Source organism: Cynocephalus volans, chromosome 12 (assembly GCF_027409185.1).
Source record: "Cynocephalus volans isolate mCynVol1 chromosome 12, mCynVol1.pri, whole genome shotgun sequence".
NCBI lineage: Eukaryota > Metazoa > Chordata > Mammalia > Dermoptera > Cynocephalidae > Cynocephalus > Cynocephalus volans.
In genome coordinates this window covers 107,057,092-107,083,280 of record NC_084471.1, presented here as the reverse complement: position 1 = coordinate 107,083,280, position 26,189 = coordinate 107,057,092, and the positions used below count along the sequence as shown (strand labels likewise).

Below are 26,189 nucleotides of genomic sequence, written 5' to 3'. Positions count from 1 at the left end.
TCATTGTTTTGATGCGCTGCTGTCTGATTTCAGCAGGATCACATAGCACTTGGGAATGAATACACAACCCAGTAAGCCAGCCCTGGGAGCCAAGATTGAAAAAGCTTGCAAATCTACCATGGTTTTGCCTTTGGTACTCAGGCAGGTGGGTGTGAGAGAAGTTCACACAGTGCAGAACACCAACATGCTGAATGCGATCATTTTAGCCTCATTGATACTGTCTAGTAGCTTTCTGCCAGAAAAGAATAATCAAGCTCATAAGTGCCAGAAAGCCCAAGTAACCCAGAACGTAGTAGGAGTCACTAGCGGATCCCTCATTACACTGAAAGATGATTTAGCCAAACTCTGCGTCAATATCAGGGAAAGGGAGAGAAGTTCCCAGCTGGATTGTACAGATACATACTTGAATAAGAGACACTATAGACGATGGCACTTGACAATCGGGTCACTGTCCACATCTGTAATGTGTTTCTTGATTTGGTAGCTTTGAAGGCCATAACCACAATGAAAGTCTTTGCTAAAATAGCAGAAACAACTACTGAAACTATAACTCCAAAGAATGTTTGTCTGAGGATCCAGGTGACCGGGCTAAGCTGGCCAATAAAAGCCCAGGAGCAGAGGGAGCACCGTGTTAAGGGAACACGGAGGATACAAACATTCTGGTTATTTGCTCTGACGGTGGGTTTGTCTCAGTGTGGAATAAAGAGTGCTAAAATCAGAACAGTGAGGACAGAGAAACTCAGCCAGAGAGACCCAAACAGCTTGCAGAGGATCTTCATCAGGCAAAAAAGTCATAATCTTGGAGGGTCACTGATTTATCTGCTTCTGTGGATACTGGTCCTCAGGACACTTGATGCACTGATCCATATCTGAAAGGGGTACAGCTTGATTTATTATATTCCATCAATCATTTCCCAAATGTATGTATTAAACAAATGTATCTTTGAACCGAACCATATTTGAATTCTGAAGGAAACGGGCCCTATTGTATTCCTCGGGCTACAACATTGAAAAATAAATGAATAAACTAAGACTTTCTCTCACAGGAGAGAAATCATCTATTATAAATTTCAATCCATAAAAAATACAGAAAGAGTGAGAGAGCCAAGAATTTAGAAAATGATGTTGAGGGAAAACACAGACTGTATGAAAAATATATTTGATACCATATAAATGGAAGAGAGAACCCGTTCTGAGGCTCTGGGCTTTCATTGTGGAAGGCTTAGGAAATAAATAGCTCTAACGCTTACCGAGCACCTATGTCTCAGGAACTGTGGCAAGTGTTTTCTTTAAAGTTACTTTGATTTTGATAGTAGTTTTGCAAGAGATTTACCATTATTTTAGTGCTTACCTAAAACGATAATGCTGAAAGCAAAAAATGTTAGAGGTAAATAATTTGAAGAAATTTCAAAACAAACAATAAAAAGTAGAGTTTTATCTATTAAGGTTTGAAGAACACTTGCATATGAGCCATTTTTGACCAGAAATGCAATGATACATTCAACTGAGGGTTTATAGCCCACAAAAATTTTACCAAAAATATTATAAAAAAACACTGATCATTTCTATGCTGTTAATCTTGCTTTCAAAAGAGTGATATAAATCAGTTGTTCGTAGGAACAAGAACTTCTTCATGATCATTATCAGAACTTGCTAGAACTGGCTATCAGCTCCACTCGTCCTCCTTCTTGCTTTCTCGGGTATTCCTTTAATATGAGCATCGAGACACTGGAGATTCCAAAAAAAAAGAACACAGGGAATCTAACTTCAACATAGAGGGAAGAAGCAGGATCATTAAACAGACTAGTACAGTGGGATGTGGAAGGTGTTTTAATAAGCCTATTGTGAACGATAAGCAACTAATGAAAAGCCTGTGGGTCATAATAACAAGTCTGAATGCATTGTGACAGATGTGTAGACAGTGCTTTCTGAATTTAAATTAGAAAAATAATATCAGATTTACATGTTCGTGAGATCATGTTAGCTGCATTGCAGGGATTTGGAGCTGAAAGGAGAGAGGATGGTAAAGGTACTTAGGGAGCTCTCTAGAGCCACTGCAAACCACAGCAACAGAGCCCAACAGAGTGACACAAAATGGAGCGTGGGGGAAACGAAGTCACCCATTAGTTAGAATTGGCTGACTTGGGAGTCTTGGTGCGTGGAAGGCGCAGAATTCACCGACGAATCAGTGATGAGGGAGAGCAGGACAGCGATGAAAAGGATGGACACTGCGTTGGAAGAAAACACAGCACTGTGGTCTTGATACGCGTTGTGTCATCCACACGGAGATGTTGACAGTTAGGTGACACTCAGGAGTGAGAGCTAAACTGAAAATTTGAAAATCGTCAGTCTGTAGATGGGAGTCGAAGTCCTGGAAATCAATCAGCTGCCCCAACACAGACTGAATTAAAAAATACACGAGAACCAAGAGCGAAATTCCAGAAACCATTAATTCAGTTGCCACTATTTGCTTCTCCCCAAAGTCAGGCATTAAGAAAGTGGAGGAAGGGAAGCCAACGCCTTAATGCTTAAATATTGTGAACTCTTTGAGTCAAGGCACTAAATCTTGTTCACCTCTAAATCCCTCAAAGATCCTAGAAGTAATTCCTGATCCAATCAGATTATAAGAAAATAATTGTTTAATTTAATTGATGTTACAGAAGAGCTTGGAATCTTCTGGAATTGGAAATGAATCGTAGTAAAGCAGTGAGAACCAGAGGGACCCTAATGTGGAAACTATGACTTTCGGGGTCTGACTATTAACCTCAGGAGTGGGAGAGAGATTTGGGTTTCCCTCTTTTTGCTGAAAAGAATCTAAATTCTTATACATATAACCAAACCACTAGCAACCTTCTACGAAACCTTGGTGAGGCAAAACTCATAAAACTGGACTAATAGTCTTACACTCACTTTCCTGGGGATGAGTTTTCCTATTTAAACAGCTCCAATTTTTCTTTTATAGAAGTAACGATAGTTCGGCGATCTGTCTTACACCGCCACCGTCCATGCTACTACTGGAGAGCCTGTCGGAAGGTGTGCACAGGCGTCCCACATCACGATGCAGGTAACATTGACATCGCGATAACTTCTCTCTTGGACAACTTTTCTCTCCCTCTCTCCATAACCCAGGAAATTCTGCCAGTGGTTTATCTTTTTCAAAAATTACTGAAAAGGAACCTCTGCCACAATCTCCACTCACTCTATTGTGTTCATAAAGCCTATTGTAAAGCAATCTAATTATTTTACAGATGAAAAACTCATTTGGCGAAATACCAAAGAAATGATTTGGTACAGCTTTACTGGTAACAGAGCAGGTGTTCTATTTTAATTCCCCCTGGTTTCTGTCTCTCAGTCGGCTCAGATACAACAGCATGTATTCGTTAGTATTCTCAAACCTCAACAGCCCACGTAGTGGACATGAGATGTGCTACCCAGATACCCCTTCTAGCAAAACCTTGTTGTGCCACCTGCTTGGAGTGCTGTCACTAGCCTGTCAGCTTTTCAGGGTTTGCCTCAGCTGCAAAGAGTCACCTTGCTGGAGAGTACACTCTTACTGGGGCTGCCCAAGTGGACCGGCTGATGCAGTGGAGCTATAATGGTCCCTGTTGGCATATGTAGAGCTAGGGCTGGGTCTGGAGCTCACAGACCCCTCAAGCCTGTTGTCCAGACTGGGTCACAAACACTTCACATGCAGGTCTATGACCTAGGTAACAGGAAAAAGGTCCTTGGAGCCAGAGGTGAAGAAAGAATAGTCTTTATTCAGCCCACACACACACCTAAGAGCTAGGCAGTCCAAAGAGAAACTGAGCACCTGCCAGCAAAGTAAATGTGCTCTATTTTTAGATGCGAGCTCTGCCCACCAGCAGTCCAGCAGTTCACAGCCACTGCTTCAGACACACTGATGAAGAACACACTAAAAATAGCAACAAGCTAAAAGATGCACAGGCAGGCATGCACACTAACTCTACTCCCACACAAGTTGTTTACAAAGAATGAGCTGCACCACCCCCAACCGGACCTGAAGCAGGGGGCCCAACTAAACTACTCTATTTTCTTCACAGCATCTATGCATCAAAGCTCCCATAGGGCTGGCAGATGCTGTGTTGGAAATGAATCACTGTTTAACTTCTCCCTCTCTTGAACACATGTGGATTCATAATAAATATCTTCCATGCCAAACTCTATCTCAGCATCTGCTTTCAAAGAATGCAACCCGTGAAAGCCCATAACAATCTGACTCCTTTCAATCTAGTTTCCATATGAGAAAAAAAAAATGGTTTTCAATGTCAATCTTACCAAGATCCTGTCCTTTTGTTTTGTTTTGTTTCTTTGTTGTTTTTTTGGGTTTCTTGGCAACTGGCTGGTTCAGGGATCTTGTCCTTAAAGTGATCACAAGATTTCACCACACTTCTTAGTATGGCCTACAGTGCCCTAGATGATCTGGTCTCTGCCTACATCTCTAAGATTGAATGGAGACATTTTCCTACCCCCTTCTCTATTGTTTAGTAACACCGATATTCTGTCAGTTTGTACCAAATTTGTCTACCTCAGATTTTTGGCATATGCCTGTACTCTATCTGGAACCATTTTTACTCTGTTTTTCAAAAGCTGGTTTCATTTCATGATTGAGATCTCATCTTAAGTCTCAACTGCACAGAGAGGTCTTCCCTGACCAGTCTATCTACATTAGGTATATCTTGTTAATTCTCTATCATAAGACTATTTTTTTCTTTTATAACATATATCACAAATTTACAACTGCATATTTACTTTTTTGTTCACGTATTAAATATTTACTTCCTTCAGCAGGCCATCATCTACATGAAAGCAAAGACATGTCTGCTTGAAAACCTCTGTGTGCTTAGAATTTAACACAGTTTCTACAGGTAGGAAATGTAGGCTGAATATTTGTAAACAGATAAATAGGTAGGTATATGTTATTAATTGAATTGTGTCCCCCCAAAAGATTTGCTGAAGCCCCAACACCTGATATCTGTGACCTTATTTGGAAACAGAGTCACTGGAGATATAATCAAGTTAAGGGGAGATCATTAGGATGGGTTCTAATTCAATATATCTGGTGTCCTTATAAGAACAGGAAAATGCCAGGTGATGATAGACTCACAGGGAGAAGACCATGTGACGACAGAGGCAGAGACCGGCATGATGCAGCGACAACACAAGGAACCCCAAGGACTGACAGCCACCAACAGAAGCTAGGAAGAAGCAAAAAAGAGATCTCCCCTACGGATTTCAGGGGGAGCATGACCCTGCTGACACCTTGATTTGGGACTTCTAGCTCCAGAACTGCGAGACAATAAATTTTTGTTGTTGGCAGCAAGTCATGGTGAAAAATACAAAATAAGATTATTAAAATAGGTTCAGACATCAGTTAAATCCATTTGCATATTTAAAAATACAAAATTTGTAAGACCCACACCTAAGATAATAGTAACGCAAAAAGTTTGGAAATAAAAGTAAAGAACATTTTATAATGAAGCTCTCAGTCAATAGGACATCACCTTTGCTCCAAAAATAGAGCAATAACTGGTAAAAAAAAAAAATATATATATATATATATATACCATCAAAATTAAACAAAACATTAAAAGAGAAACCAAAAGGCACATCAAGGTTCATGCACAAATATTAATACACCAGAAACAAAAGAAAATACAAAGCACCAAGTAGAAAAAAGCCATAGACCTAGGGAAGGGTCCAAACAGTGCAAAGCATTTCCCAGGCAAGTGGCCAGTACAAGATGACCTAGCCTAAGAGAACTCCACCCGAGATGTGGAAGGAGAGACGTGCATGACATCAGAATTTGCTATGCACGCAGGGCTGAGAGGCAAAGACACAATGCCAAGACCCTGATGCGTCAAGTGAGCTGCTGGCTCTGTTCCTGTATATGAAATATCCTCCATATAATGTCCTCAATATCACCTTAAGGCAGAACCTCACTTAAACATTGATAAGACCTGGCTCTGTACCAGGGATTAGGAGTCCAGGTGAAGGCAACTATAAAATCACCATCTAACCTCCTTATATACACACTTATGGCTTCCATTATTTCTGTTCAGAGTTATATCGTCAGCCTGATAATTTTTCTTTTGTGTGCGTTCTGTGCTCTATTTTTTTTCTCTTGCTGCTTTTAGGACCTTTTTATTTTCTCTCTGTGCAATTCTGCATTTAATGACAATCTGTCTCGATGTAATATTTTTTGCTTTCTCTGTTTAGAATGTTCATATATTCAGATATGGATAGAGATAGTTAGATTTAAGTATTTTATCAATTTTTGCAAATATTCTGTTATTATCCCTTCAAATTTTGCCTTTTCTCCATCCTCTGAATTCTCTCCTCCTGAGACTCCAGATCTTCTCATTTTGAACTGCTTACCTATTAACCTCTCTTAGCTACAAGGACTCCAATCTGAATAATTTCCTCAGATGCATATTCCATGCACTAAATCTCATTTCAGTCCTGAAATAAGATTCAGTAGTATCTGCTACTAACCATACACTGACTATTCTTTTTTTATTTTGAAATTTGTTTATTTATTTATTTTATCAATATACAATGTAGTTGATAACTTTGTTGGGTATATAATTCTTGGCTGGCAATTTTTTTCGTTTAGTATTTTGAATATGTCATCCCATTTTGTTCTGGCCTGTAAGGTTTCTGTTGAGAAGTCTGCTGTTGGTATGTTAGGGGCTCCCTTATAGGTAACTTAATGCTTTTCTTTTGCTGCTTTTAGAATTCTCTCTTTGTCTTTGAGCTTTGCCAGTTTGACCACAGTGTGTCTTGGAGAGGATCTTTTAGGATTGAATCTTTTTTGGGATCTTGGGCCTTCCTGGATCTGAAGGTCTGTGTCTCTCCTTATACCTGGGAAGTTTTCAGTTATTATTTCCTTGAATAAGTTTTCAATGCCTTTTCCTTCCTCCTCCCCTTCTGGAATACCCTAATTCAGATGTTTGTGCACTTGAGTTTGTCTGCTAGCTCTCTTAGATCTTCTTCATTTTTTGAAATTCTTTTCTTCTTCTTCTTCTTCTTCTTTTTTTTTTTGGAGGGGGTGTTTTTTTTGTTGTTGTTTGTTTGTTTGTCTACCTGGGTTATTTCAAAAAGACCATCATTGAGATCTGAAATTCTTTCTTCTTCTTGGTCTAGCCTGCTGCTCAAGCTCTCTGTCGTGTTCTTTATTTCACTGAGAGAATCCTTCAGTTCTAAGAGTTCTGCTACATTTTTGTCTGGTACTAATCTCTTTGTAAATTTCCTCCTTCATATCCTGGATATTTGTCCTTGTTTCTTTGTATTTTCTAATTTAGTCTTCCCTTATCTCTGAGTTTTCTTAAGTTCAGTGCTTGGAATTCCTTTTCAGACATTTCAAGGTTTTCTTGCTCTGTGGTGTCTTGTACTTGAGAGTTACTGTATTCCTTCAGTGGGGTCCTATCTTCTTGTTTATTTGTGGTTTTAGCATTTTTTCACTGATGTTTGGTCATCTGGTAGGAGACTTGTTTCTTCTATTACTCTGGAGTGGGCTGTGAGGAGAAAGGCTTCCTTCTCTACTTTAGGATCTGCTGGTAAATTATACTACTTAGGAATTTTATTTCAGAATAGTCAAACAGGCATTGCAAAATGTCTGTTTTTAAATGCAGGCATTGGGTGAATTTAGAATAAAAAAATCATAATATAAATTAATCGGGTGGGGGGCAGTCTGTGTTGAATGGATTCAAATATTAGACAGATATTTGGAATAGTTAACTGACTCTAGAGATAATCATGACATGCTCATATGCCCTGCTGATGCTTCATCATTAGTGAGATCCTTTTTTATTTGAGAAAAGGCAGTTGAGTATAACCGTCAGCTATGAAGTAGGAGTACAGAGGAAGAAAGGCCTTCACACATGGCTCCTCCTCTTGAGATCATCGGGTGTTTGGACATAAAGAGGCCCAGTGTTGGCTTATAACAAGGAAAGAAGGAAGTAAAACAAAAATTTTAAAATAAAAATTGTGATAAGAATCATAATAATTTTATAATAAAAAAGTAATCATTCAACAAATATTTATCCATTTATTAAAGAATTATTAATGGAGCTTCTACTATGAACCACAAAAGGTATCGCAAACACTGTGACTGTAGGTGTAGTGGACTGAATTATGTCCCCCCAAACTCCTTGAAGCTTGAATTGTGTCCCCCAAGCTTTATGTATTAGAAACTTAGTCCCCCTGGGACTGTGAAGAGGGTGGGAAATCCAATTATGGTAATTGAAAGTGGAGCCTTGGAGAGGTGATTGGATTGTAGAACCGTGCAGTAGTGAATGGATTAAAAATGGTGGTCAGGGGCATGGTTCTGAGGGCTTTGAAAGAAGAGGAGAGTCTGTCTCTGTCTCTCTCTGCTTCCACCATCTTGCAATGTGAGACCCTGGGTCACTGTCACCACCACCAGATGGACTTTGGACTTCCCAGCCTTGGAAACTGTAAGCAACAAATTTCATTTTCTTTATAAATCACCCAGTTCCGTGAATTCCGTTATAAGCAACATAAATGGACTAATACAGTAGAGTATTAGAAGAGTAGTGCTGTATTTGACATCATTGTCACTATACTATAATAGCTTTTATCAGGAACTCTGATTTGACAAAGATGTAGATTTTGTCCCAGCTGTCTCTTAGTTGCATGACCTTAGCAACACATATAATCTCTCTGAAGTTCAATCTCCTCATGAGTAGAATGTTGATTATTATTTGCTCTCTCAAAGGGTCACTGTGAGCATTAAATAAGATAATGCATGTACAGGGCACTTCACAGTTTTTGGTACATAGAGAGTGCCCAGTAAATGTTAGCTATTATTATACTATAGCAACAGTAAAGCAGTTAGTGAAAAGGAGGAGGTGGGAAGAGAAGAAACTAAATTCAGGGCAGATATGCTACCAACAGAGCTAAATCGAGAAGTTAAAAAAGAGTGTTAGAGATATCTACATAAACGTCCTCAGGCATCACTGAGCCAATTCACATTGTGTACCACTCCCACATTCAGATTCAATTTCAGAAATGCCTACCTGTTTTATTTGCAATCTCCCCATCTGGGCAGGTAATATATTCAAAACAACAAAATGGTTTTCCTTCTTGAGCTGTTTTTTCTGAATCCAAGTGGACAACTTCATCTGCAAACAGCAGAGGGAGTCTGTGTAAGAGACATGGGAAGAGGAAAAGCTAGTCCATAAGCAATATTCAGTGAGAGCATGTAGGAGGGATATTTCAGCAGAACTTCTGTGCAACATAACATCCTAATCAAGAACTCCTGATCTTCTGGAAAAAGTTTAATTGCCAGTGTCCTCTCAGGACCATTACGTCCCTCATTACCATGGCTCACGTGTCTTTCCATTATAATAGCACCCAAATTTTCTGGGGGAATAGAGGTCGTAGCAGGAATTAAAATAAATGTGCAGGTAACAGTTAAATCCAAGTAACAAAACGAATTATTGAGTTTAACTGCTGAAACTATTTTTATCCCCACTCACTGCATTGTTTTCATCTGAGTCAGTCGTTCTTGTTACCCTCAACGCTGTGATCTTTGTGAGATCTGTCTCCTCTAGAAAATTGCTTGAGCTGATTTTTCCTACCAAAAAGCAACATTTCTATTTGATCACTATGAGGACAGGCAATCTGTTCAATTAATTCAAAATAAATAAATAGTTTTCACAGTGATTCTGAGGCCAGAACATTCAAATACTTGGCATTACAGGAAAGGACAGAAGAAGGTGAGTCTCAGCGTAGTGGAATTCATGAGAAACATACTCTAAGTCCTACTTACTGAGCATAAAACAATAATGCGAATAAAACAGGATTTTTAACTTTTTAAGAATACAAGCTGTACTCCTCTGAGTTTATATTCATTTTATGGATTTTATATAATTAATTGATGACAACTATCTTGGTTATTTTCATAGAAACGTCTTATTTTTGTTTTAAAACTCGATAACTGTGGAAAGGAAAACAAAATATTATTCCCGTCACATTCAAGATCAATAAGTTTTCCTACACCAAGGTAAATCTCTCAGTTTCAGCTGGAGAAGAGTTTTTCAGGGATACCTAAGAAATACTTGTTGATTGCCCACTTATTTGTTAATGTACTTATTCTTTCATTTTAATTTTATGACCCGCCATTTCATAGAGGACTTTTATGGAAAACATACGAATGCAAACTTCACCAGAAGACTTATTATCCAGAAAAATGTTCATTGAAGTTAAAATTTGTGTGAAATCCATGCTGTAAACTGAGAATTAAATCATTCAGTAGGTAGACAGATAGGTAGGGTAATAGATTATTTGCGGAAAACAAAATAACCTCTAGAGGAAGCAGACTTTTTAAAAAATAAACATTGGCTTTTGTGTATAAATACACAAATGTGTTGGGGGGATAAATGTTCAGGTTTCTGTTATACCAAAAGATAATAAAAATTAGTTGCATATAATATTATATGTACCACTAATGTCCAAAAGAAAAAAACTAACAACTTTGATTTAAAAACAAGGAAAATGAGAGAAAGCAAATGACTACAAAGACAGGGGACTTCCAGTTTCCGCTTCATCATGTAAAAGGTTTGGAAGTCATCTTTCCATCCTAACAATAAGAAAAAAGCTAAACAAACTTAAAATCAACAGCTGTTCTCAGATACATGAGAGAATTGAGGTCACAGGGCAAACTGCTGCCCTGAAAACTGGAAAGACAGGCAAATACAGAAAACAACAGTTTCCGGGGAGTAGATGCTAGATCCAGGATCTCGTACAGAAACTTAGACCGTAACTGGTGAATTGCTGGAGGCTGAGCACAGGCCAGTTCAAGAGATCAAAACTCCTACAGGTCCAATCTTGGGGTGTCCAGTCTGAGAGGGAGAGAAAGGGCGTACTTACACGAGTTTTACCACCACGTGCCCCAGTTTGCACAGTGAAATCAGAGAAAAATCCCCTCTTGCTTCCAGCAGGGGGAGCAAAACAGTAACTGTTCTCAAACATGTGCAGAGCGTTCTGTGACCACAAGACCTGGGAGTAGTGAAACTGCTTCACTGAAGCCTAATCAACCTGGCGGAAGGGAAATGTCCACCCAACTCAAATCCCTTCTAGCCTTTCTGTCTCACCGAAAGGAGAAAAATAGAGATGAGAAGCACTTGTGAAGGTCCAAGCCCAGGGTCACAGGCTCCTTAAAAGGCTGAGACCTAATCACAGGATTACAGAACTTTTCCCCTCTTCCCACACCATATCATCACGTCACCAGGGCTTCTGTATAAAAATAGAAGGTTGCAACTGAAAGAACTACAAGGCTCAGACTCTATCTAAGGAGTTTGTATGGAACCTCAAACAAGATGGGGAGACAAATTGAAAATGCAAGAGGAAAATGAAGTTCAGACACCTATGGCTAAGGCAAATAATACACACAGCCTAACTCTTAGCCAGATAAACAGAAACCCCCGTACTAAAGGGCTCAGGAAATAAGCCCCAGTTGCTGTTACCCAATACATCATGGCTCCCTTTATCAAAAAATTGGATATCATGCTAAGAGTTAAGAGAAAACATAGTTTAAGAGATAAAGCATGCAACAAACCAGACTCAGATGTGGCAGTGATTTTGAATTATCAGAGTAGAATTTTAAAAACTATGATTAATATGCCAAGAGCTCCAAAGGAAAAATAACAACATGCAAGAACAGGTGGGTAATATAAGCAGAGAGATCAAAACTCTAAGAAAAATCAAAATAAAATGCTAGAAATAAAAAAATACTGTAACAGAAAAATGCCTTTGATGGGCCCATCCGTAAAGTGGATATGGCCAAGGAAACAGTCAGTGAGCCTGAACATATGTCAGTAAAAACTTCCCAAACTGAAATGCAAAAAAAAAAAAAAAAGGTTAAAAGAAAAAACGAAACAGAAGCTGTAACATGCCAATAGGGCTACCCGAAGGAAAAAGTACAAGAAAGAAATAGAGAAATATTTGAAATAAAAATGTCTAAGAATCTTCCTACAGACCTCAAACCTTAAATCCAGGAAGCATAGATAACACTGCTGTGGTGTGAATATTTTTGTCCTCTCCAAAACTCATGTTAGCATTTAATCCCCAAGGCAACAGTGCTGGGAGGTGGGGCCTAATAGGAGGTGCTTAGGTCATGAGGGCTCCAGCCTCGTGATGAATAATGCCATTGTGTAAGCATGAATTCAGCCCCTATTTGCCCTTCTGCCTTCCATCATGTGAGGACACTGTATTTCCCCCTTGCAGAGAATGCAGTGAGAAGACCCTCACCAGATTCAGGCAACTTGATCTTGAACTTCCAAGCCTCCAGAACTGTGAAAAACTGAATTTTACCCAGTCTCAGGTATTCTATGATAGTAGCACAAATGGACTAAGACAAACACTAAGCAGGATAAATACCAAAAACACTACACCTAGGCATATCATGTTCAAACTGCAAAAAAAACCACACAAACAAAACATCTTGTAAGAAACCAGAGAATAATATACCTTAGAGTAGGAAGGACAAAAATGACAGCAGACTTCTTGTGAAAATCCATGCACAAAAGAAGAGTGTTATGAAATACTTAAAATGTCAAAAGAAACAAAACCACCTAGAATTCTGTATCAGTGAAATCATCAAAAGTGAAAGAGAAATAAAAATAACCTCAGACAAACAAAACTTAAATAATTTTTTGCCAGTAGTTTTGATTTGCAAGAAATTTTCAAAGAAATTTTTCAGGGAAAAGAATAATGACATGAAATAAAAAACCAGTTCTACACAAAGAAAGGAAGAGCATTAGAGATGGAATACAAGATGGTAAAGTTAAACATTGTATTACCCTCATTCTTTATTGATCTAATAGACAATGATTTGTTTAAAATAACAGAAACAATACCTTGTGTGACTACATCCTATGGATAAGTGAAGTGACCAACAGCAATATTACAAGGGATGAGAAAGAGGACCTGGGAATGCGCTATCATAAGGTACCTACACTACTGACAAGAAATATTTATAAATGTATATTGCAAACTCTAGGACAACCACTGAAATTTTGAAAAAATAATCATAATTGATATCCTAAGAGAGGAGAGAAAATAAAATAATATAAAATCCTCAATTAAAACCACAGAAGGCAGAAAAATAGGGGATGACCAAAAAAGTAAGAAAAAGGGCAATTAACAGAAAAGTATTAGAATTGTTAGATATTAATCAAACTGTATCAATGATTACTTTAATGCAGATAGTCTAAATACACCAATTAAAAGCGGAAACTGGCAGACTAAATCAAAAGCAAGACTTGACTATATGTTGTCTAACATGAAACTCACTTTAAAAAGTAAAGACAATGACAAATTAAATGTAAAAAGACAAAGACATACCATGCAAATACTAGTCAAAAGAAAGCTGCGTTAGCTGTATTAAATTCAGACAAAGCAGCCTTCACAACAAGGAAAATTATCAGGAATAAATAGGGGCATTACTTAACGACAGTGGTCAATTCTTCAGGAAGACATAACAATTCTTAATGTGTATATGCCTACCAAAAAAGCATCAAAAACCACGAGCAACGAATAACAGAACTGCAGGGAGAAACAATCCACTGTTACAGTTGGAGACTTCACCACATCTCTAAGAGTCATTGGCAGATTCAGTAGGCAACAAACGAGTAAACACAGTTGAAGTAAGCAGCATCGCCAGTCAACTGGATATAATTGACCTTTATAGACCAGGACATTATAAGAACACTTCATCCAGCAATAGCAGAATACACATTCTTCACACAGTCACATGGAACATTCACTAATGTAGTCCATATTCTGGGCCATAAAATATATCTCAACAAATTTGAAAGAATAGAAATCATACAATAAATTTTTTTGTGTTTTTATTGGTTATGAATATTCATGGGGTACAAATTGTCACCACTCAGGCCTAAAAGGTGATGGCCAGATCCATACTGGCAGCATGTCCATTACCACAGATTGTGATTATACCCCGTGACCCCACCCAATTATCCCCCCAATTATCCTTAACCTCTCTCCCCATCCCCCTTTCCCCCACTCCACTTTGTATCCCTAGGTCTGCTCTCTCCCTCTGCAAGTCCAACGCACCACTGTGGTCTTTCTTTCCTTCCTTCTTTCTCTCTTAGCTCCCACTTATGAGTGAGCACATGTGGTATTTATCCCTCTGTGCTTTGCTTATTTCACTCAACATAAGTTTCTCCAAGCTTATCCATGTTGTTGCAAATGAAAGAATTTCATTCTTTTTTATGGCAGAATTCCATTATGTATATATACCACAGTTTCATTATCTAATCGTCCATCGATTGATGTTTAGGTTGGCTCCATATCTTGGCTATTGTAAACAGAGCTACAATGAACATGGGAGTGCAGGTATCCCTTTGACATGATGACTTCCCTTCCTCTGGGTTTATACCCAGAAGTGGGATTGCTGTATCATATGGAAGATCTATCTGTAGTTGTTCGGGAAGCCTCCATACCATTTTCCATAGTGGTTGTACTAATTTACAGTCTCACCAACAGTGTAGAAATGTTTCCTTCTCTCCACATTCTTGCCAGCATTTGTTATTCTCATTTTGCTTTTTGATTATAGACAGCCAAACTGGGGTGGGATGATATCTAAATGTGGTTTTGATTTGCCTTTCCCTGATGACTAGTAATCTTGAGCATTTTTTCATATACTTATTGGCCATTTGTATATCTTCCTTTGAAAAATGTCTATTCAGTTCCTTCGTCCATTTTTTAATTGGGTTATTTGTATTTTTTACTGTGTAATTGCTTGAGTTCCTTGTATGTTATGGATGTTAATCCATTGCTGGATGCATAGTTAGCAAAAATATTCTCCCACTCTGTAGGTTGTCATTTCACTCTGTTGATTGTTTCTTTGCTGTGCAGAAGCTTTTTAGTTTGATATAGTCCCATTTGTTTATCTTTTCTTTTGTTGCTTGTGCTTTCAGGCTCATGTTCATAAAGTCTGTGCCCACACCTAGTTCCTGAAGTGTTTCCCCTATATTTTCCCTTAGTAATTTTACAGTTTCAGGTTTTACACTTATGTCTTTAATCCATTTTGAGTTGATTTTAGTGTATGGTGAGAGGTGCCTGTCTAGTTTCATTCTTCTGCATATAGATATCCATGTTTTCCAGCACCACTTATTGAAGTGGCAGTCTTCTCTCCAGTGTATGTTTTTGTTCCTTTTGTCAAATGTCAGATGGCTACAAGCCTGAGGGATGATTTCTGGGTTCTCTATTCTGCTCCACTGGTTTGAGTGTCTATTTTTATGCCAGTACCATGCTGTTTTAGTTACTATTGCTTTGTAGTATAATTTGAAGTCAGGTAGTGTTGTGCCTCTGGCTTTATTTTTTTTGTTCAGGATTGCTTTGGCTATTCAGGATCTTGTTGTTCCACATTACTGTTGAGATTGGTTTTTCTATTTCTGTGAAAAATGTCATTGGTATTTTAATGGGGATTGTATTGAATCTATAGATTGCTTTGGGTAGAACATTTTCACAATGTTAATTCTTTCAATCCAAGCACATAGAATGTCCATCATTTCGTGTCTTTAATTTCCTTCAATAATGGTCTGTAGTTCTCATTGTAGAGATCTTCCACCTCATTGGTTAAATTGATTCCTAGGTATTTTACTTTTTGTGCAACTGCTGGTAATAGGCTTACTTTCTTGATTTCTGTTTCTGTTAGCTCATTATTGGGGAATATAAATGCAACTGATTTGGGGGCATTTATTTTGTATCCTGCAATGTTACTGAAAATATTAACCAGCTCTAGGAATGTTTTGATAGAGTCTTTAGGTTTTTATACTTATAGAATCATGTCATATGCAAATAGGGACAGTTTGACTTCATCTTTTCCAGTCAGAGTGCCCTTTATTTCTTTCTCTTGCCTGAGTGCTCTGGCTAGTACCTCCAGTACTATGTTAAATAGAAGTGGTGAGAATGGGCATCCTTGTCTTGTTCCTGTTCTTAGGGAAAAGCCTTCAGTTTTTTCCCATTCAGAATGATACTGGCAGTGGGCTTATCATAGATGGCTTTTATTGTGTTGAGATACTTTCCTTCTGTAGCTAATTTTCTCAGAATCTTTATCATGAAGGGATGTTTAATTTTGTCAAATGCTTTTCCAGCAGACATAGAGATGATTATATGGTTTTTGTCTTTGATTTTGTTCATGTGCTATATCATATTTATTGACTTTCATATGTTGAACCATCCTTGCATCCCTGGGATGTATCCCACTTGATCATGGTGTATAATTTTGTTGATGTGTTGCTGTATTCTGATTACCAATATTTTGTTGAGGATTTTTGCATCTATGTTCATCAAGGATATTGGCCTGTAATTTTCTTTTTTTGTTGTGTATTTATCTAGTTTGGGTATCAGAGTTATGTTGGCCTCATAGAATGAGTTTGGGAGAATGGCTCCTGTTTTAATTTTTTTTGAATAGTTTGAAGAGAATTGGTATTAATTCCTCTTTAAAGGTTTGGTAGAATTCAGCTGTAAAGCCATCCAGACCTGGGCTTTTCTTTGTTGGAAGATTGCTGATTATTGCTTCAATCTTATTGCTTGTTATTGGTTTCTTCATATTTTCTATCTCTTCTTGGTTCTATCCAGGTAGTTTGTATGTGTCCAGAAATTTATCCATATCTTCCAGATTTTCATATTTGTTGTCATAGAGTTGTTTACAATAGTCTCTAATGATTCTTCATATTTCTGTGGTATTGGTAGTAATGTCTCCCTTTTCATTTCTGATTTTTGTTATTTGTTATTTGGGTCTTCTCTTTTTTTTTTTTTTTTTTTTTTTGTTAACCTAGCTAATGGTTTGTCTATGTTATTTATCTTCCTGACAAACCAACTATTTGTTTCATTAATCTTTTGATCATTTTTTCGGTGTCTATTTCATTTAGTTCTGCTCAAATCTTAATTATTTCTTTCCATCTACTACCTTTAGGATTGGATCGTTTTCAAGTTCTTTGTGTTAGGCATAGTGTTAGGTTAACTGAAATCTTTCCATTCTTTTGATGTAAATGTTTATTGCAATAAATTTGCATTTTAGTACTGCTTTTGCAGTATCCCACAGGTTTCAGTATGAAGCATCTTTATTTTCATAAATTTCAAGAAATTTTTTGATTTACTGTTTAATTTCTTCTAGAACCCATAAGTCATACAAGAGCCTATTGCTTAGTTTCCATGTATTTGTATAGTTTCCAGGGTTTTGCTTGTTATTAATTTCCAGTTTTAGCCCATTGTGGTCTGAAAAGCTCCTTGGAATGATTTCAGTTTTTAAAAATTTGCTGAGGCTAGATTTCTGACCTAATATGTGCTCTATCCTGTAGAATGTTCCATGTGCTGGTGAGAAGAAAGTATATTCTTTAGTTGTTGGGTGAAATGTTCTGTGTATATCTGCCAGGTCCAGTTGGTCTAAGGTGTAGATTAAATCCTGGGTCTCTTTGTAGGCTTGTTGTTTGGACTATCTGTCCCATACTCAGAGGGGGGTGTTCAGATCACCCATTATTAATGTATTAGGGCCTATTTCTTTCTTTAGGTCTAAGAGTGCTTTATATATCTGGGTGCTCCAATATTGAGAGCAGACATATTTATGATTGTTATGTCTTCTAGCTAGATAGATCCTTTTATCATTATTTAGTGGCCTTCTTTGTCTTTGTTTATGTTCTTTGGTTTATAGTCTATTTTATCCAATGTAAGAATAGCTACTCCTGCTCGTTTTGGTTTCCATTTGCACAGTATATCATTTTCCATCCCTTCACTTTTAGTCTGTTTGTGTCTCTAAAGATGAGAAGGGTCTCTTGAAGACATCATATACTTGGGTCTAGCTTTTTAATTGAATCAGTCAATCTATGTCTTTTGACATAGTTTAATCCATTCACTTCGGGTAGCTATTGACAGGTATGGTTTAATTCCCGTCATTTAATTGCTTATCTTTTGATCCTTACTTCCTCTTTTATTTCTCTTCTTCAATGTAAGTTGGATATTTGAGGTGGCATGATTTAGCTTCCTGCTCTTTCTCACTGGCATTTTTGTTTTAACAGCAGGGTTTGCTCTTTATTGTGTATCTGTGATAGTGATCATCATTATTTAGATTCCAGATGCGGGACTCCCTTGAGAATTTCTTGCAGGGCTGGTTTATGTGGCGGTGTACTCCCACAATTTTTGTTTGTCTGGGAAATATACTATTTCTCCCTCATTTCTGAAGGAGAGCTTTGTTGGGTAAAGGATTCTTGGCTGGCAATTATTTTCTTTTTGTGTTTTGAATATAACATTCTACTTTCTTCTCACCTGTAGGTTTTCATTTGAGAAGTCTGTTGTTAGTCTGATGGGGGTTCCCTTATAGGTGACTTGACACTTTTCTCTTGCAGCTTTTAGAATTCTCTTTGTCTTTGGGCTTTACAAATTTGACTATAATGTGTCTTGGAGAGGATCTTTTTGGATTGAATCTGTTTGGGGATCTTTGAGCTTCCTGGATCTGAAGGTCTGCATCTCTCCGTACCCCTGGTAAGTGTTTGTTATTATTTCCTTGAATAGGTTTTCAATACCTTTTCCTTTCTCCTCCCCTTCTGGAATACCCAGAATTTGGATGATAGAACACTTGAGGTTGTCTGCTGTCTCTCTTAGATCTTCCTCATTATTTTTAATTCTTTTTTCCTTTCTTTTTCCTTTCTTTTTTTTTTTTTTTTTTTTTTTGTCTGCCAGGGTTATTTTGAAAAGACCATTTTCAAGATCTGAGATTCTTTCTTCTGCTTGCTTTAGTCTGCTGCTCAAGCTCTCTGTTGTGTTTTTTATTTAATTTAGTGAATCTTTCATTTCTAGGATCTACTACACTCTTTTTGTAAATTTCCTCCATATTCTGGATATTTTTTCTTGTTTCCTTGTGTTTTCTAATTGAGTCTTCTTTTATTTCCTTGAGCTTTCTCAAGATCATTGTTTTCAATTCCCTTTCAGACATTTCAATGATTCCCTGTTCTGTGGGGTCTGGAATTTGAGCATTACTGTATTCCTTCAGTGGTGTCATATCTTCTTGTTTGTTTGTAGTTCTAGTATTTTTCACTGATGTTTGGTCATCTGGTAGAGGTCTTGCTTCTTCTATTACTCTGAGGTTGACTATGAGGATAAAGACTTCCTCCTCCATTTGTAGGCTCTACTGGTGACTCTTCTTATATCAATGTAGTCAAGTGAGTGGCAGGTTGCCCGTAGAGTGGCCCTGGTTGCTACTGGGGTGGTGAACTGTCCTTGTGGTGACAGAAGGTGTGTCGGTACCTGTATTACACCACCTTGGCTCCAGTTCCAGCTTTCTATGGCCATAGACTAGGACCCTGGTGCTGTGCAGGTCTTGGCTCACTTCAGCACCTGCTGGGCTGTGTGCACTTCCCTTCCCCCCAGGGGCCTAAGACTGAGCCCCACTGCCATGTGAGTCTTGTCTTACCTCAGCAGCTGCCGGGCTGTGGGTGCATCCCTCTGGGCCTTAGACTGAGCCCCGGTGGCACATGGGTCTCCCATACAATAAAATCAAACAAGAAATCAATAACAGAAAGATAGCCAGAAAATACAAAAATATGAGATTAAACAGCATACTTCTAAAGAACATATGATATAAATAAAACTTCCAAAAGAAATTTTTTTAAAGCTTGAACTTAACATGATAATACACTTATCAAATTTTATACAATGCAGCAAAATCAATGCTTAGCAAGAAATTTATAGCATTAAATGCATATATTAGAAAATTTTTTAAAAACCTAAAATCAATAATGTAAGCTTCCATTATAGGAAACTAGAGAAAACATACCAATATAAACCTAAAGCAAGAAGAAAAGAATAATAAAAATTAAAGCAGAAAATCATGAAGGTGAAACAAGGAAAACAATAGAGAATATCAATAAAACCAAAAGTTGGTTCTTTGAAAAGATCTATAAAATTGATAAACCTCTATAGAAGCTAACCAAGAGAAAAAGAAAAAAGACATACATTGCTACTATCATAATTATAAGAGAGTTTATAACTACTAATTTCCTAAATATTAAAAAGATAAAAGAAGAACATTATGAACAAATGTTCAAAAATTTGATAACTTAGCTGAAATGGACCAATTCCTTAAAGACACAATCTACTAAAACTCACGAAAGAAGAAATAGATCATATGAATGGGCTTAAATCTACTAAATAAATTGAATCAATAAATAAAAACTTTTCAAAATAGAAAGCACCAGGCCCAGACAATTGTGCTGGCAAATTCTACCAAACATTTAATAAAAAAATGACACCGATTCTCTACAATGTCTAAAGTAGAAGCCAAGGGAATATTTCCTAACACATTCTATGAGGCCATCATTATTGTAATTCAAAGCCAGATAAAACAAATCTCTGATGAAATAAGTTTTAAAAGATCTTAAAAAATAAAGAGATATGTTGTGTTCATGGATAGGGAGACTCAACACCGTTAAGATGTCAGTTCTTCCCCATTTGATGTACAAATTCAATATAATCCCAATCAAAAGGTTGGTAGCTTATTTTGTGGATATGCACTAACTGATTCTAATGTCTATATGGAAAGGCAAAGGCAAAAACAACCCCGTGCAGCTAACACAATCATGGAGAACAACAAAGTGGAAGACTGACACTGCCTAACTTCAACACTTACTGTAAAGCCACAATAATCAAGAGAGTGTAACATTGGTGAAAGAATAGACAGATAGACCAATGTAACTGAATATGGAGCCCAGAAATAGACCCACACAAGTATAATCAAGTGGTCTTTGAAAAGGAACAAAGATAATTCCATGGAAAAAGGATAGGCTTTTCAACACATAATACTGAACCACTGGACATTCACATGCAAAAATTAAAAAATGAATTTATACACTGACCTTATGTCTTTCATGAAAATTAATCTTATACATAATTCTAAATTGCAAAACTAAAAAACTTCCAGTAGACAACAAGGAAAAAACTAGGTAGCTTTAGGTTTAGCAATGAGGTTAACACCAAGAGCATACTCTATGAAAGAAAAAAATTGTATAATTGGTCTTCACTTAAATTAAAAATTTACTCTCTGCGAAGGCTACTAAGAAAATGAAGAAATAATCCACAGATTGGGGGAAAATATCTGTAAAACACATATTTGATAAAACACTTATATCCAAAACATACAAAAAACTCTTAATACTTATAATAAGAAAACAAAAAAATCAGATAAAAAATGGCCAAACATCTAGAAAAACACATTACCAAAAAAGATATCCAGGTGGCAGATAAGGGCATGGAAAGATGCTCAATATCACATGTAATTAGGGAATTGCAAATTAAAGCAACAAGATACCATTACGTACCAATTAGAATGGCTAAAATTTTTTTAAAAACTGATAATACCGAATGCTGCCAAGGATGTAGAGCAACAGTTATGGACTGCACGTTTGTGTTCCCCTAAAATGTATGTGGTGAAATTCAAATCCCTGTGTTTGGAGATGTGGGCTCTGGAAGATAATTAGGTTATAGAGCTGGGGCTGTCATGACAGGCTTAAAGCCCTTACAAGAGAGGGGAAAGAGTTTTCTTTCTCGCTCCGTCTGTCTCTCTCTCTCCACCTTGTGAAGATACAATGAAAAGATTGCTGACTGAAAACCAGGAGAAAGGCCTTCACCAGACACCAGATCTGCCACCACCTTGACCTTGGACTTCCTGGGTTCCAAAACTATGAGGAATAAAATTTTTGTTTAAGTACTCACTCTGTGATATACTATTATGGCAACCCGAACTGATGAAAAAAATGGGAATTCTGATTTATTACTGGTGAGAATGCAAAATGGTACAGTGCTCTGGAGGGTCATTTGTTAGTTTCTTATAAAACTAAACATAGTCTAGAAATCATTCTTCAGTGCATTCACTTACATGAGTTGAAAATTATGTCCACACAAAACCTGCTCGTGAATGTTGAAGTAACTTTGTTCATAATCACTAAAAACTGAAAGCAACCAAAATGTCCTTCAATAGGTAAATTTATAAACAGTGTTGCCTCCATCCAAAGAAGTAGCATTCATCAGTACAAAGAAATGAACTATCAAACCATGAAAGGACAAGGAAGAAATGTAAACACATATTGATAAATGAAGCAAGCCAGTCTGGGACTGATGTCAGCAAGACGGCAGAACAGGAGTTTGCTATTGTCATCTCCTCACAGAAGCATTGACTTTGACAATGACCCAGAGACAAAAAGTACCCTTATGGGAGTCCAGGAGTCCAGCATGGAAGTTCCAGCACACCACTGGGGCAGAAAAAAGAATAAATGCATTGAAGAGGTGAAGACAGTTTCACTTTACCCACATGGTCCCTTACTCAAGGTGGCAAAACTCAGTGCCCACAGAGACCCCCTTAGACCCACAATTTCATCTATGGGGGGAAGTGAGAGCTTAGTAAATGAGCATCCAGCTTCCGTAGACATGCAAGAGGCTGCCCAACAGGCCCAATTCTTCCTTGTCCCATCCAGAATACTGAGATAATAAGTATTGCTGAATGGTCAAGAAAGGCTGGGAACAAGGAGAGAGGTGGAAACTCACAACACACTGGGTTCAGAACTCAACAAAGGTCCATGAATCCTACTAACCACACTGTGAGCTCTATCAGGAAACCCACTTATGAGCTGCTTGGGACATCTTGCCTGCGAACTCCACCACCCTGCACCAACGGGCCCATAGACATTCTCAATGCTCTGCATGCCTCACTCCCCCAAACTCCATTGGGCCTGGCATTCTGCGCATGCCCCTATGGACTGCAAGTGTGAGCCTCTACAGATGGTCTGCACACACAGACAGCCAGCCCAACTCTGTGGGATTTGTAGAAGGCACACAGAATATTTAGGGCACTGCCCTAGGAGGAAAGAAAAGAGGCTGTCAGCACCTAGCCTGTCTTTAGGTGACCAAGAGAAGGCACACAATCTTAAAAATTCCAATCCCCCCCTCAAGAGAAAATAAGAGGGGTGGAATGGATGCAACTATAGGAAAGTAAAAGCAGGCAGACTCTCAAGCCGGGCTGATCAAACTGTTTCTCTGGAGGAAGGGACTTCTTTAAATGCTCAAAGAGCAATGCAAGTCTTCAAGAAACATAAAAAAATTAAGAAAATACAACACCACTAAAGGAACAGGATAATCTTTCATTTACTGACCTCAAAGAAATGAGGATCTATGAATTGCATGACAAACAATTTAAAATAATTGTTTTAAGGAAGTTCAGCTAGCTACATGAGAATACAGACAACTCAATGATATCAAGAAAACAATACATGAACACAATTAAAATTTCAACAAAGAAATAGAAATCATAAAAAAACAACTAAACAGAAATTCTGGAGGTGAATAATACAATGTATGAAATAAAAAATTCAATATAGAATGTCAATAGCTAATTTGAAAAGCAGAAGAATCTGTGAATGCAAAGAGAGGTCATTTGATGCTGACCTGTGTGCCTTATATTTGCAACAAATTGAAAATAAATTTCCACCAATGAATATTTTCTCAAAAACAGAGAGAGTTCATTTGAAATCATCTAGTCAGAGGAGGAAAAGGAAAAAAAATAAATAAAAAGAAATTAAGAAAGCTATCAAGAGAATTATTAATACATGGATTATGGCAATTTCAGAATGAAAAGAGAGAGAGAAGGGGGCAGAAAATTTATTTAAAGAAATGATAGCTGAAAAATTCCACATTTGGATAAAGATAGTATTATTTAGCCAACCACTCATTCATTTAACAGATGGTGAACACCTTTCATGTTAATTTGCCATTTGGATATTCACTTTTGTAAGGTGGTATGCATCTTTTGCCCATTTTTCTATTCTGAAGAGAGATATAGGTATCCAGGTACACTCAAATAGTATAGACCATACATCCTGGAAAACACATCATGAGAATAATTTGCAGGCCGAACACTTCAAAGAAAATCTTTAAAACCAGGTATCTCATCATCCCTCCCTAAAATGAAATATCATGCCACAATTAAAGCAAATTAGAAAACTCTTTATGTACTGATATGGGACAATATACAGTATACAATAAAGGTTAAAGTATGTTACTATTATTGTTTTTTAAAAAGAGAAAAAGTAAATGGATAAATATCCATGCTTGCCTATTGGCATAGATATGTGTTAACTCCATGAGGATATATGAGAAATTTATTGAAATTAGTTGTCACTAGGAAAGTCAACTTCATTGACCATTTATTGACAAAACACCTAGAATGCAGATGATATATGCTCAGTAATATAAAAGAAGACAGTTTGGAATTCACTACCCAATTTATAAAACCACAAAGGGCTGAGACACGGGCTGTTTAAATAATTAAGAGTTTACAAAAGCAAAGGAAAAATCTTAAAGCACTCTTCAATAAACTGTAATATTTTCATTAATCTTTTAACTGCCATAGTAAAAGTATAGAAATTCTTGAAAATAACTCAGAAGCAATTTGAAAATTAGCCTTTTCTGACTCTTTAGAAAATCTTATGTCAAATTATCTTGAGGAGAAAAATTATGGGAAAATGAAGTAAATGTGTTATCAACTGATTTGACTCTATTTTATATAGTTTAATAGAAGGAAATAAATGGATCTAGCAAAAAGAGCATATAGAAATTTGAATGACATGAATTGAATCTACAACATTTAGTCCAGTTTCATTTTAAAGAAGCTACTTATCCTTTCTGGGGCCCATTTAACAAAACGAAATGAAGAACTGTAAAATGAGGTATTTGGATCACATATACCTACAGGTCTCTTCTAAAGGTCCATATTTATGCTTGCAAAAATCCCTTGAGTTAAATATTCTAATTTCTTCCCAAAGCAACAAAAACAGTAAAGAAAAATATGTGTAATAACTAAAAGATCTTAATATTATTTTTAAAATATGCTTAGGATCTGGTGTACATTTTCCCAATTATTATGGATTACTTTATGATGGAAATATGGGAATAAGGGAATTTTAAAACTTATTTTGCTCTTAAAAAAGCATCTTTTTCTCTAATTTTAAGATAACCATCAAAAACTCCTGAATACAGAAATAAGAAGGACAATCTCTGGTGCACTGCCCAAGGAAAATACAAGAATGAGCTATTGCTACCTGCCATAGATGAGGAGCCAAATATGTACCTTTGTCAAATAGTTCTTCCACTCCAAGTGAGAATTCTTATTGGAGTGCCTGGGCAAGGGCATACGGAGCAGCACAGACATTGTAGCTCTGAGATGAGGCATTCCTGTCCCAAACATGCAGAGTTCGAGTCTCTAGGGTACAGTTTTATTCACATTGACTCAATAATCTTTGTCCAAGTGTAGGCACTCAAATAGTATAGATCATACATCTTGGATAAACATATTGCGAGAATATTTTGCAGGGTGAACACTTCAGAGAAAATCTTTAAAACAAGGAATCTCATCTATGGGAACACAAAATGATAACTCTCCACCAAAATATGAATAACTTAGACTTTGTTCAAAAAGTAATGTAGTTATATCCCAGTCAGAATTTGTGACTCCAGACATTACCAAATAGATTACAGCAATAGATGTTCCATAAAAATCTCAGAAGAGAATATGTATCACCAAATGCAACAATGACATTTATAAATGTAAATCTTTTATTGAAAAGTTGCCTGTTTACTGTATTCTTAACAGGGAACTCTGGAATCCTCTCCAACATAGAGTCCATTGCTGGCCATTTCCTCTGTCTTGTCCCTGAGAAACATTTCTCGCCTAATGTCATCTGGAACTACAAGGCCAACCCAGACCCAGCCAAAATGCAGCAGTAGTCAAATAATTCCCTGATACAGAGCTGCATTATCTATGGGAAACTGGTAAAGAAACCGGAACTGGACTCCATCCCTGAGACTGTGGTCAAAGTGCACCATAGTTGATCTAAAAGAACACAAAATTACTGCTCACACAACATCATAATGTTTACTCATAAATGATTTAACTTATCCTATCTCTTATCTCCTCACTGAGCCTTCCCACTTGCTTGCCCCGGCGCGGGGCTTCCAGGGGCCTGCAGGCTGGCCTCCCCTCCCACTGCCTCTGCAGTTCTCTGGTGGGGTTGGCAGCGTGGGGCGTCCCCGGCCAGCATCGGGAGGGCAAGGAAGTACAGGCAGCGTCGACTGTCACT

The 26,189-nt window shown here is 37.4% G+C and overlaps 1 pseudogene; it reads right to left on the bottom strand.

Annotated features, from left to right (window-relative positions):
• Window positions 1-25,935, bottom strand: LOC134391857 (vomeronasal type-2 receptor 26-like; annotated as a pseudogene).
• Window positions 25,936-26,189: the final 254 nt, after the last annotated feature.